The sequence below is a fragment of the Octopus sinensis genome, linkage group LG6 (assembly GCF_006345805.1).
Source record: "Octopus sinensis linkage group LG6, ASM634580v1, whole genome shotgun sequence".
NCBI lineage: Eukaryota > Metazoa > Mollusca > Cephalopoda > Octopoda > Octopodidae > Octopus > Octopus sinensis.
In genome coordinates this window covers 33623841-33638465 of record NC_043002.1, presented here as the reverse complement: position 1 = coordinate 33638465, position 14625 = coordinate 33623841, and the positions used below count along the sequence as shown (strand labels likewise).

The 14625-nt window shown below is 34.8% G+C and overlaps 1 protein-coding gene across 1 annotated transcript in view; it reads left to right on the top strand.

Annotated features, from left to right (window-relative positions):
* The first annotated feature begins 14584 nt into the window (after positions 1–14584).
* LOC115213200 (sodium- and chloride-dependent glycine transporter 2-like) overlaps positions 14585–14625 on the top strand; it is a 41221-nt gene continuing 41180 nt past the window's right edge. Inside the window, exon 1 of the mRNA XM_036503813.1 lies at positions 14585–14625. This exon is cut by the window's right edge and continues 51 nt beyond it. The gene's annotated coding sequence lies outside the window, so the exon portion shown is untranslated.

Genomic DNA, 14625 nt, shown 5'->3' with positions numbered 1-14625 from the left:
GGATGCGATAGAGGGCTGCGCGAGAGACAAGTCACCAGGCTTGGATGGTCTGCCCTACGAACTTTATTGTCATATGCCAGACTTGTTTGGAGGCGTCTTGGCAGCTGTCTACTGCAACTGGCAGCAAAACGGGAGTATTCCTGCTTTTGTAAAGCGAGGAGCAGTGGCACTGATTAAGAAAGACCCAAACAAGGGGGACGTCATAGATAATTTCAGGCCCATCACTCTGCTCAACGCAGATTTGAAAATTTTGGCCATGGTGTTAGCCGAGAGGTTGGCGCTTGTCATCAAGAAACTAATCGACAAGGCGCAAACATGCGCCGTGCCGGGTAGAAGTATTCATGACAACCTCCATCTGATGCGCTACATCATAGACAGGGTAGTTAAGAATCCTGGCATGGGTGGGGCGCTGATCAATTTGGATCAATCAAAGGCTTTCGATAGGGTAGACCATTACTACTTGGAGGCTGTCCTTAAAGCGGCTGGTTTTGGTCCAGTTTTCCGCGGTTGGATCGCTGCCTTATAGAGCGGCATCCGCTCAGTAGTTCGCGTAAATGGTCATCTATCCAGACCTTTTAACATCATGCGTTCGGTTCGTCAGGGATGCCCCCTCTCATCGCTGCTGTATGTATTGACTCTTGAGCCACTACTGCGGAAACTGGCGACGCTGAGGGGCATCCCACGAGAGCTGGGATGCGGGAGGAGCGTGTCTGCATACGCGGATGACGTCACCGTCATAGTGTCGAGCTACCAGCACATCGAGCTGGTCGGCGAGACACTAAATGAATACGAAGCGGTAACGGGAGCAAAAATTAACCGGGAAAAGTCAGTGGGCTTGCGGCTCGGCGCCTGGAGAAGCAGGCCCATGCTGGACGCTGGACGCTGGACCGACGGACCGGTTAAATTGCTCGGGGTCTGGTTCGGTCCGGACCTCCAAATAGAGAACTGGGGCGAGATAACGACTAGGGTGGCTACTCTCACCCAGAAATGGGCTGAGAGAAAGCTATCCCTAAAAGGTCGGGCGGAGGTGGCGAACGCGTACATCGCATCCGTCATCGAGTATCGTCTGACCGTCGTGCCTTCTCCCGACCCTACCATCACCAAACTGGAACGTATACTCTTCCGCTTCGTGTGGAAGGGAAACGTTCCGATGGTTAGGCGATCCATTTGCTGTCAACACCCGCTAAATGGAGGGCTGGGCATGCCGTGGTTGATGATGCGCAGACACGCGCTGAGACTGCGACATCTCCGGTGCTTCATAGACGACGGTGAACAGGTGTGGTCGCCTTTTGAGCGGCGCGCTTTCCCGCAGCTCGTGTCCTTGGACGAACTACAGTCATGGATCAAGCAGAGACCGAGGCTAGGCGAATGGCACCGGGATCGAACTTGTGCGACTCCATCACAAACAAAGGCATTCTATAGAGGATTAGTGGAGGGGAGGTGCGACGACGAACTCGGGCAGAGTCTGGGCGTCGATGACGAACACCTGACCCGCCTGTTCAGGACAACTTTCGGGCCGGGACCTATGAACAATCACCAAAGATCCTTGGCCTGGCAGTGCTATCGAGAAGCATTACCTGTTCGGGATAAGCTCTACAGACATGGTTCCAGACACACTGGACCGACTTGCCCGAGATGCGGTCAGAGCGACGAAACCGTTCTGCACGCACTCGTGCAATGTCCAACCATTTCAGACCTGTGGGCTTATGCCGAACGGCTGCTGTCACGTGTGGGACGAATCCGCCTATCGGCCGAGTCTATCGTCAGAATTGCTCCGCCCCCTTCCCTCAACCGGGAAGGCAAGGCAGTTTTCACCGTACTGGTGGCCATGGTGAAAGAATGTGTGTGGTGGACCCGAGCGGAAGGATTAGAGACAAACACTTACCTCTCTGGCCAATCGCTCATCAACTTTTTCAAGTACCACTTGAAAAGGAAGGTGAGAATGGAGAGGGAAGTTTTGTCTCGCGAAAGATTAAAAAAAAGATGGGTGAATGTTGCAAAGATGGTGCGTGCGAGTGACGAAACCATTTTGAGCATGACCCTGTAAATCGTAAAAAAGAAAGAGAGAGAGCATTTTGCTCTCATGTGGTTATTTCCTCCCTGACTGAGGTTCCCGTGGTCTTTTCTGTATGCTTTTCTTCCCACGGATGAACCCAATCTTGTTTTATCAATGTTTTTATCAATGTTTCTGTGATACACGATTTCTTTCCTTTTTTTTTCCTCTCGATCCCTTTTGATCGCAATCTTACATTTATTTTCTTTTTTCCACCTTCGAAAAGAAAAGCTCTACATTTGTATTTGTCCCCTCTGTATTCAGCCCTGTGTGGATAATAAAAGAAAGTTATCTATCTATCTATCTATCTATCTATCTATCTATCTATCTATCTATCTATCTATCTATCTATCTACTATCTATCTATCTATCTATCTATCTATCTATCTATCTATCTATCTATCTATCTATCTATCTATCTATCTATCTATGCATGTATATGTATGAATATGCATATGTATGTATATATCTATATTTATAGATGTGGATGTATATGGTATGTATAACTATATATGTGTGTATGTGTGTATATTCGTGTATAGATGTGTATATGTATGAGTGTATATATATATGTATGTATGTAAGCGTATATACATATTTATTTTTGTGTGTATATGTATATATATATATATATATATATGCATGCTCTTTTATTTATTTGTATATGTGTATGCATGTATGTGAGTAAGTCTATGTAAGCATATACATACATACATACATACATACATACATACATACACACACACATATTTTTATTTCAATTATTATTTTAAAAATAACCCTTTTTAATTTACTTGGATTAATAATTTAACACCTAGATTGCTACATTATATCCCTCTTTATATCTCTTCTAAATATAATTTTCCTATTTTTAAAATAAATTTTTATATTTCTACATCATATTCCCTTCTTAATTCCCTAATAGTAGTAATTATTATTTCAATTTCATATTGATAATTTATATTCCCCATTTAAATATCATTAATATAATTAAGACTTATTTGTAAATTTCTTTACTCTTACTTTTGACTTGATATTAATATCGAACCTTTACCCCCCATTGTATATTTTTTTATCTAATACAAATTATTCAGCTATTTATCAATTTATTATATACAGATTTTTTTTCAAATCTTATACATTTTTTAAAATTACATATTTTCATCTATATGGTATCTTTTTACTCCCCCTTTGTATATTTTTAACTAACATCAGTTTATCTAGCCATTTTATTTACTTTTATTTATTTATTTATTAAACTAATATATATATATATATATTTATATATATATATAGATGCATTTATTTTCAAAACTTTATATTAAAAAAAAAAACGTTTTTATCTATAATAGTTACTTTTCTATATTTTTCATATTTCCTGGATACTGCAATTACCTACATTTACCTCCCCTTGACCCTATATTTTGCAAACTCTAGAACGTCATCACTTAAACTTAAAATATTTTTTTCTTTGATATAAGTGATTTGTCCTTACTCTTTTATTAATACAAATAACATATGAACTATGCACCTATTTTGTTTCTTCCTTTTTTCATCTATTTATATTATAAATTGTACCCATGAGCATTTTATCCCTTATATTGTAATATAACTATCAAATTTTTTCTTCGATAGATGTTTTCCTTGCTCCTTATAATTATAGCATTTTTACTGTTTTCTATATTACTTCTAAGCAATATAGAAAACAGTAAAAATACTATAATTATAAGGAGCAAGGAAAACATCTATCAAAGAAAAAATTTGATAGTTATATTACAATATACCTGTCTATACCTCGTTCAGAGATTTATTATTACTTGTATACACTTTTTCAAGATCAGTGACGAGAAGTTACTAGAAAAAGGATATTAATATTTGCATTGGGACTCCTTTAATCGAAAACCGGTGATTGTCGTACGCTGATGGCGGGTCAATACCCAGAAACTGCAGTCCGTGCGTATCACTTAGGTTGACGAGGGAAGGATGCAAATACCGATAGAGCACAGAAAGTGTGCCTTAAAGCCAGCTGGAGAGGATGTTCTCCTGGGGCTACAAGCTACAGTAATATCCACCCTTAGTGGTTAGCCATATTGAGATGGCAAATATACCTCACATATATTACTTCTTTTTCTCTTTCTTTCTTTCTTTTTCTCTATCTATCTATCTATCTATCTATCTATCTATCTATCTATCTATCTATCTATCTATCTATCTATCTCTATCTATCTATCTATCTATCTATCTATCTATCTATCTATCTATCTATCTATCTATCTATCTATCTATCTATCTATCTATCTATCTATCTTTCTATCTTTCTATCTTTCTTTCTTTCTTTCTTTTCCTTATTATATTTTAAATTACCGTTAATGAAACCAGTAATATTGAGCGCTATTTATTTTAAAATATGACCAATAGATTCTCTTTTATTTATTTGATTAACTCAAAATAGACTTAGGCGTGCCAGTCTCTTTACTATTGTATACAAGTACGTATATTAAATACATTTTTATTTATTTATTTACTCACTATCCAATTTGTATAGGTATTTTTATTTTCATTGAACCCTATCTGAGTTTCAATCTAAGTAGCAATATATTTTTGCACAAATATATATACATATAAGTTCTTATATAGATTTAGGTTCTTGTATATTTATATATATATTTGTATAATTATCTGTATGCGATTTCTTAAGTATTTGTTACGTATTAGCGGGTAAATATATGTGGCTATATGCGCCAGGTATGATTATTGCTGTGTCCATTTATTTTCTATTCTTTATTCTTTATTTTATATATTTTCGTGTATTTCTATATGTATAAATATCTGAACGTATTTATATATGCATTCAAAAATATATATATATTTTACCTATTATTTTACCTACTATTAACTATAGTTAATAGCGCAAAGGGTAAACGGTTGACATTGTTAGTACTCCGAGATTCGAATGTCGGTGCGAAGCTCTACTGTACATTCTCGTCGGCTATTAATCGCAACAGACGCAACGAAAGAAAATCGGTAAATGTAAGGGAAGTAACTCTAATAGATGGAAAAAAAGAGAAAAAGAAAAGTTTAAAATATATCAAAAAGTTATAAAGACATAAAACACTTGTGTTTACAACGTCTACATACGTACATAAAAAGGCAGCGAATTTACTTCACTACCTATGCTTGTTGTTCTTCATTCCAAAATGATAAAAACTTTAGCATACTTCCAAAATGGGACTTAATCCATGTGTATCCGCGTGCGTATTTGTACATGTGTGTGGAGGGTGGGGGTGCGCAAGAAAAACATTTACGAAAATGTACTCTCTTTACTCTTTTACTCTTTTACTTGTTTCAGTCATTTGACTGCGGCCATGCTGGAGCACCGCCTTTAGTCGAGCAAATCGACCCCGGGACTTATTCTTTGTAAGCCCAGTACTTATTCTATCGGTCTCTTTTGCCGAACCGCTCAGTGACGGGGACGTAAACACACCAGCATCGGTTGTCAAGCAATGCTAGAGGGAGAAACACAGACACACAAACACATATATATATACATATATACGACAGGCTTCTTTCAGTTTCCGTCTACCAAATCCACTCATTGGTCGGCCCGGGGCTATAGCAGAAGACATTTACCCAAGATGCCACGCAGTGGGACTGAACCCGAAACCATGTGGCTGGTTAGCAAGCTACTTACCACACAGCCACTCCTGCGCCTATACTCATAAATTTTCTATTAAAATAAGTTGTCTTTATATGCCACGCTTGCAATTCTCCATATAAATGACAGCAAAGTGTGTATCAAATGAAATTAAAATCCTGGTTCAATGACAGATCAGTCAAGTTACTTAAGTTTTAACGTTATTGGTAACAACATATTTTCTCTTTTAATTGGCATTTAATGAAAGTTTTCATTCACTTGCTGCCCCAACATAAAATTGTAATTGTAGAAACACAAATATTTTCCCACTCGACCAGGCAGGCAAACCCAGCTGTTTATGAATCTGAGGTAATTTTGGTGCAACAAAATAAAGAACTCAGGAGAAAAAGTATATTGGTCTATGCAAAAGCAACTGTAAAATGTTATTCCAGCACGTAGGTAAGAAGAAAGCTACTAAGATATCTAACCTTGTTTGACACCTGATTGTCAACAATACCCCAAGCACCATCAAGTCGAGCATCGTGGTACGATTCACGTCATTCATTAATGCGTCAAAAACTTGCGAGCTTTGTACAGCCGAAATAACTCGTATCCTTTTTTAATCAAAGAGCTCCAACGACCTACAAAAATCTCTATCATAAGTTTCTCTTAATGCGGTATCTGGATAAATTTCTACAGCATCCTCCCTGTTTTAAGCATGCTGTTTCACAAACTTTAATCATTTCCCGTCGATTTAACTATACTAACCACTGTTAATTCCCATTCTAATGGGTCAAAGGGACACACTTCTTATCTTCCTTCCCCTCAAAACTCTTTCTCTCAATCCGATTTTCTTGACTTTTTTTTACTCTCGTCTTTTCTCGCAGTTCTTGCTTTTTCTCAGAGAGCAGTCAAGTTATATTACAAGCCTGAATGATTGGCTGATAATACACTGCACATTATACAAGTTTATCCGACTATTGTGTTTATTAGGCATGAAATATAAAGTAACTTGGACATATATTGTGTATTTATCTAGACATCCATCCATCCATATATATATATATATATATATAATATATATATATATATATATATATATGCAATAAGAGGCTTGCAAATAGGAAACCGTTGTGCTAGAAAGAGCAGTAGAAATCTCAAAAAACACAAAAAGGATAAACATTATATATATATATATATATATATATATATATATATATATATATATATATAATGTGTGTATACAAGTAGATATAGAGTATTTGTCATGTATAATTGGTAGTTTGGCTCGATTTTCATATTTGGGGCATTTTGTTTATACTGATATTACTTTGAGTTGACGTGCGTAGAGACTTCATTTTCTATGTCTATATAGAGTTGGTTTCGTTTTTCGTTTTGTTTATATGTATCGATATGTATATATATGGGATTGAATGAATAATGTGGTATATATGAGGATATAGCATATTTATCTCATTTAAAATGTATAAATATATATATGTATATATGTATATATGTATATGTATATATGTATATCGTTCGATATATATATGCATTGATGTATTTATGTATATGTGTGTATATGCATGCATTAAAAAATATATATGTATATGTATGTACATATGTAAACGTGAGATGGAAACTAAAGCAATAAATTGTTTTATATTGGTATTATTTTGGTTTTGATGTCTGTATAGAATTTATATTTCTATGTCAGTATAGAGTTGGTTGCATTTTTCGCTTTGTTTATATCTATCGATGAGTATATGCATGTGAGTAAATGAATAATGGGGTATGTATATTTAGATATAGCGTAGTTATCTTGTTTAATTTGTTGTTTTGGCTCGTTGTTAGTTTGTAGGATATTTCGTTTGTATTCTGTTACTTTGTTTTTGTTGTATGTATATGTTTGAATGGGTTTTTCATTGACCGTATCGAGTTGATTTTGTTTTTCGTTTCGTTTCTATAAACAGAAAAATACTTATCTCCCCTGCATTCTAATAGTCAGATTCATAATATAAACCCTTTGATATAGATATAAATACTTTAATTTAGAATGGTTGTATACTGTCAATCTAACACGAACGTGACAGTAGGGGGGGGTACACCACCGCTGTATAGCCCTAGGAAGCATCGACGCCTCCTGATGGCTTTGACACATTTTCCCCTGTGTCCTTATATACATTTACGAAGGGGAGACAAACACCCCCGGCCGCCGTCGATGCTTCCTAGGGCTATACAGCGGTGTGTACCCCCCACTGTCACGTTCGTGTTAGATTGACAGTATACAACCATTCTATCGCCCCACCACCGTACATGTCTCTACGAGAGATTTAGAAATTTAGTATTTCTTACTTTAATTTAGATTTGAATTAATATATAAAATAACGTTTTAACATAAATAGATACATATGAACGAGGTATAAACAGTAACTGCTCGACAATGTGAGGTATACTTGCCATCTCAATATGGCTAACCACTAAGGGTGGGTGTTACTGTAGCTTGTAGCCCCTGGAGAACATCGTCTCCAGCTGTCTCCAGCTGGCTTTAGCCAGCTGGAGACGATGTTCTCCTGGGGCTACAAGCTATAGTAACACCCACCCTTAGTGATTAGCCATATTGAGATGGCAAGTATACCTCACAGATACATATGTGTATGAATTTTATATGTATGCATATTGTATAAAAATATATATATATATATATATATATATATATGAATAACTAAACTTGTGTATGTGAATATGCATGTGTGTATACGTACGTGTGTGTGTATGTATACATAAATGATAGGTGTATGTGTGTATATAAAGGTATATATAAATATATGAATATGTATATATATAAAAGTGTGTATTGTGTAATGAAATCGGTTATAGAAATGGATAGTTATAGATTTAAATTTGGGTATTTACGTAATTTCAGTTCGATTATTTACTTATTTATGATTAAGCTCGATCTTAAAAAGCGTTTTCAAAAAGACTTAACAGTTATACATATTTTCAATTGATATTTTTTGTGAAATATTGAAGGAGATATGTCGATCTGATGAAGCATCATTACATATTTAAACGGATTTGAATATTCTTGGAAAACCTCGTTTTATTAATGAAGCGGAAACAGCTGTAATTAATGCAATGTGTCATTTGTTTATATAAAATAATTAAATTGAACTAAATTCATATTGTTCAATTTATTGTTTTGTTTTCCATTTCTTACATATACATACATACATACATACATACATACACACACCACACACACACACACATGTATATATAATATATATATATATATATATATATATATATATATATATATATATATATATATATATATATATGTACTATATCGACAAAGGGCCCAGTCACCCACTTGTCATACTTAATATGGCTAATGGTATAGGGAAACAGATTTCATCACTATCTTCGGATGAAGTAGCTTTTCGAAATGCTGCCTCGTACTATAATGATGCTCTGCATAGTTGTTTCTCAGAGCAGATCCAACATATTCGAAGCGAAGATAGCCAAAGCAGGGCACGTAAGATCAGGACTAGAAAAGTTTTGTTGTTCAACCTAACCCTCAGTGCTACCGTTAGAACTAACATAGGTATTAAATTTTAAAATTTAGTCTCGAGACATCATTTAGCCAGAAATAAATACCACAGAATCTTCAATAGGAGAACGTCTAAGTTCAGCTATTCATGTTGCAAGAACTTCGCTTCTCAAATTCTTCAACCGTCCCCAACACACAACTGGTAGCCATTATGTTTTAAAAACCAAACATCCAATCAAATTTGAATGCTTATTTGTGTATTTGAATAACCTTAAACTATATTACATGCACCAGAGCAATTTTAATCCAGTTTTCCATCACAATGAACGGGAACGTGAAAGTAATAGCTTTGTGATAATTTTGCAGCTTCAATAAAAAGTATTTATGTATATATATATATACTCAAAATAAGCAACAAGAATGACTCCGGTAATTTGGTATGATCGTTTCGTACTACATCATTTTATTAAATGTTGTAAGTATTACAACAGTTTTAAAATGCTGAGCACTCATCAGCCAATTATAGAGGTTTTCCATTAATACAAAAATTTTCCTATCAAGTGGCAACATTATAGAGAAGGTAGATATATAGACAAAGATGTGGATTAAAATTTTAAGAACATTTGGGGTACTGAGCCCATCAGCTGACTGACTAAGATTCAGTTGTTCCAGACTACTGTAAGGTTCTGAGGTTCTGAGAGGGATAACACCATACAGAATTCTGGTGCATCTAAATTGAGTACCATATTCATTTGAATCTAAATTTTTGCTGAACTTATATATATATATATAATATATATATATATATATATATATATATATGTATATATATATATATATATATATATATATATATATATATATATATATATATATATATATATGTATATATATATATATATATATGTGTGTATGTGTGTGTGTGTGTGTGGTGTGTGTGTGTGTGTGTGTGTGTGGTGTGTGTGTGTGCTAGCGTGTAATAATGGAATAAATTTTTAGTTTTGGTTTTATTTCTTGCAGAGACTAAAGCAAAGTGTAAAACCAACCGCTGAGTGGTGTCCAGCAAAGTCAAGAGTTGATCTCAAGATAAGTATCTCCAAGCCTGAAGAAGAAGTTGACAGCCATCTTTTGTAAAAATCCCTTGTGTCTATGAAGTTATTATTCATAATACATGAACTGTAAATATTTAAATATTTAATGGCTAATAATGTTTTAGACGACATTTCATTAAAATCTAAGATCGTAATGAAATATGTAGGGCGAAACCCACATCTACAGAGGAAGGTCATTCACATGTCAAGCTAAAAGACAAATAAACTATTTATATATAAAACTAAAATGCAAAAGAGTTCGAGCCATTGCCATACTTAAAGAAGAATGTAATGATGGAAACAAACAATAAAAGTATAAAAATAAAGAAAAATAAAGAAAACCTACTGATGTGTTGCTTTCTTGAGAGTAGTATAACCTAGAACATTGCATTCTTTTAGCAACACAGTTACGCTTGCTTTTATGCTCCTTTTGTGCTAGCTTATTGCACTCGCCTGGAAGATGATTAATACTTTCGACCACTTTTCCACACATCCTGTGTTTGCTCCGTGACAATTTTATCAATCTTTGTCTTAATCAAATTCATTCTGAAAGCTTGCTCCTGAGCAACTAAAATTAGCGATTCAATTTCTCATGATAAGGATTTACCTGTCAATCACAACCAGCTTTATTTCCAATATTCCAAGTTTACAGCATGAATTAGTAATGAAACTATTAGCAATGAAACTATTTTCTTTTTGAAGGCATTTTTTCTATCGGTTTTCTTTTTAAAAATCTTTTAGTTTCTGCGAATGATCTTGCAATGATCATGAATTTAAACACTATTGATATTGTAATTATTTGAAATGATCATTTATAAAAATAAATTAAATTGCAACAGCTGTGTAAAATGCCAACAGAATGCAGCGAACAATTCAATTAAACACAATAATTCAACGATTTTTAACAGCTTTTGACTCATAAAAGCAGCACGGTGCAAAGATGGCACATAAATTATATAGGAGAAAACTGAAATATATGTAAATGTTTTGGGATTAACAACGAGCCTGCCTGAATATCACGGTGATTGCTTGAAATATACATTTTTCACTCCAGACACAAGAGAATGTTCGTGACCTGTGCAATGTCAGATATATTCTGAATACAATCTAGAAATTCATTGTAACATCCTCTAAACTTTGGTAAGTTTCAAAGTATTTAAGCGCGTGAACAGAAGACAGACAGACACAGACACACACAGACACACACACACACACACACACACACACACACACACACACACACACACACACACACACACACACATACACACACACACACAACACGCGTATACACACTCACGTATATAATATAAACATATAATCCATATATATGTACATATATACATATATATATATAATATATACATGCAAATATGTATATATATATATATATATAATATATATATATATATATATTATATATATATATATATATATATATAATATATATATATATATATATATATATATATATATATTATATATATATATATATATATATCTATATATATATATAGCGAGAATTTACAAAAGACAAAAAACGAAAGACGAAGACGGGTGAGTAAACAACAAATAGATGTATTAGTTTAACACTCGGGAAGAGAGAAAGCCTTTTACGTTTCGAGCCTACACTCTTCGACAGAAAAGAACACAGAAATAAACTGGGCGAGAAAATAGAAAATGGTTTAGTGGCTAGCGATCCATATGTATTTATATATATTTACAAATATATCTATACATATATATATGTGTGTATATTGACATCGACTGACGGTCTGGCCCTGGGGGACGAATTCTCGATGCACAATATTACATTTCCGTGGGTGACGCTTGTGACTGGTCTTCCAGATCGCTCATCGTCTTCCAGGTACATTCCCCCCGGTTTTGAAGCACCCGTACTACTCGAAACATTGTATACGACCCATTGGTACGTAAGCTTGCAGAAGCATGCTTAATGTCTCGGTAGCAGACATCCCAGGTTTAACACAAAAAATTACTGTTCCTATCCATGAAAAAATCGCAGATTACAGCATTCACGTGACCACAAAAATACAAATTTCATAACTTGTGAAGTAAACACAGCGATGACACTTGGAATATTGCCTCATGAAGGCCACTGCTAGTTCTCAATGCGCACGCAACCACGTGCTGCCATCTGTTGCCGCGTTACAGAACTAGTCTGGTACCTTTTGATATCACCTTGTATATCTATCCCCGAGTATCCATCACTGAGGATTGCTATAATAAGGACGAAACAGCGCAGTCTGGTAGTCTCGAGGCTGGAATAGTAGGGAGTTCTCTCCCCGCTTGCAATATATATCGAGAGCGGAGCGTACTGAATAACCACCTGGTGGGGTCGTGCTCCTGGGGTTAAAATAACAGCAACGTCTGTTCTTAGAAAACACCCATGTTTAGGTGGCGATAAACATTACTTCACTGTTTGAATAGTGTTTTCTTTTATAGAGTTTTCTTTACGAGCTAGTTTGTTTATATCTATCTATCTATCTCTATCTATCTATCTATCTATCTATCTATCTATCTATCTATCTATCTATCTATCTATCTATCTATCTATCTATCTATCTATATACGTGTGTGTGCATGTGTGTGTGCGCCTATGTATGTATGTATGTATGTATGTATGTATGTATGTATGTATGTATGTATGTATGTATGTATGTGTGTGTGCGCGTATGTATGTATGTATGTATATATGCATGAATGCATGTATGTATGCGTGTTCGGTTTACGGAAATAGGGCCTGTTCCATTACTACGATTTTTGCAATCATTTACCAGAGGTCTTTGTCTTTGTTACATATCTATCTACATTAGACTAATGTTGTATCTCTAACTATCAGGAACTGCCAATTATTTATGGTTACAGAACAAGTAAGAAGGGATATTCTGTGTTCAAATCATATATGACTCAAGTATATACATATGATGTGTGTGTATGTGTGTGAGTGTGTGTGCGTGTAACAGAGATGCAAGGAATGCTAAATCACATGACTATATATTTGCTGATATCTATCTTTCTGTTACACTATAGAAACATAGAAAGATGAACATTTGTTTCGTGCAAAGAGAAATGGAAGGGAAGAGTAGGGCAGTATTGTAACACTGACTAGACAGACACAGACAGACATACAGACAGACAGACAGATAGATAGATAGATAGATAGATAGATAGATAGATAGAGAGGTGGGTAGACAGGTAGTAGATAGGTGGGTAGACAGGTAGTTAGATAGATAAATAAATAGATTGATAGATAGATAGACAGAGAGAGAGAGGGGGGAGAAGGTCAGACAGTCAGAGAAACAGACATATAGACAGAAAGACAGACAGACAGATAGATAGATATGTTTCTTTATTAGCCACACAGGGCTGCACACAGACAGGACAAAATTACAAGGTAGAGCTTTTCTTTTGGAGGTAAAAGAAGGGGGTTTGGTTTTCGATCAAAAGGGATCGTAAATGGAAAGAAAGAGGACAAAAAAGGGGGAGATAAAATAAAATTAAAAAAGGGGGGCGGGAAGGGAAAGGAAAAAATTGGATCAATAGGGATCGTTATCACAGAAATGTCAATATGAAGTGTAAAAGGGAGGACAGGTGAGGTTTACCCGTGGAAAGAAAAGCCTACGGAAAAGACCACGGTAACCTCGGTCAATGAAGCCACATGTTATATTTCTTTTTTTTTTGTTTTTTTTTTGCAAATAAGCAACTCTCTGTATTAGATAAATAGATAAAGTGATGGCAGATAGTCAGAATGGGAACGAGAAAGTCGGGAAAAATAAGCAGCTATCCTCCATCGAGTGAAACAGTCTGGCAAATTTAAAATTAAAATTAACGAAAAGATATTAAATTAGTATAGCTACAACTTATGTAAAATATGAACAAAAGGTAATTATTTGTTAAACAATAATTTGACGCTTTTAATGACATGTTCTTATAAAAGCAGCATGATGTATAGATGGTCTATAAATTATGTGGAATAAAATTAAAATATGTAAACGAGTTTACAAATTAGTATAGAGTAGCTCCAATTTTCTGTAAATTATGAGCAGAAGGAAATGAATTATTTATTAAACAGAATAATTTTATGTTTTTAATAACATTTTAATATAAAAGCAGCATGGATGTATAGACTGTATAAATTATGCCGAAGAAAATTAAAATATGTAAACGAGTTGTGATTAACAATGAACCTACCTGAACATCATGATGTTTACTTAGAAGCAAATTCACTTTTCACGTTAGTCGCTACAGGTTTGTGTTCTGGGCAACATCA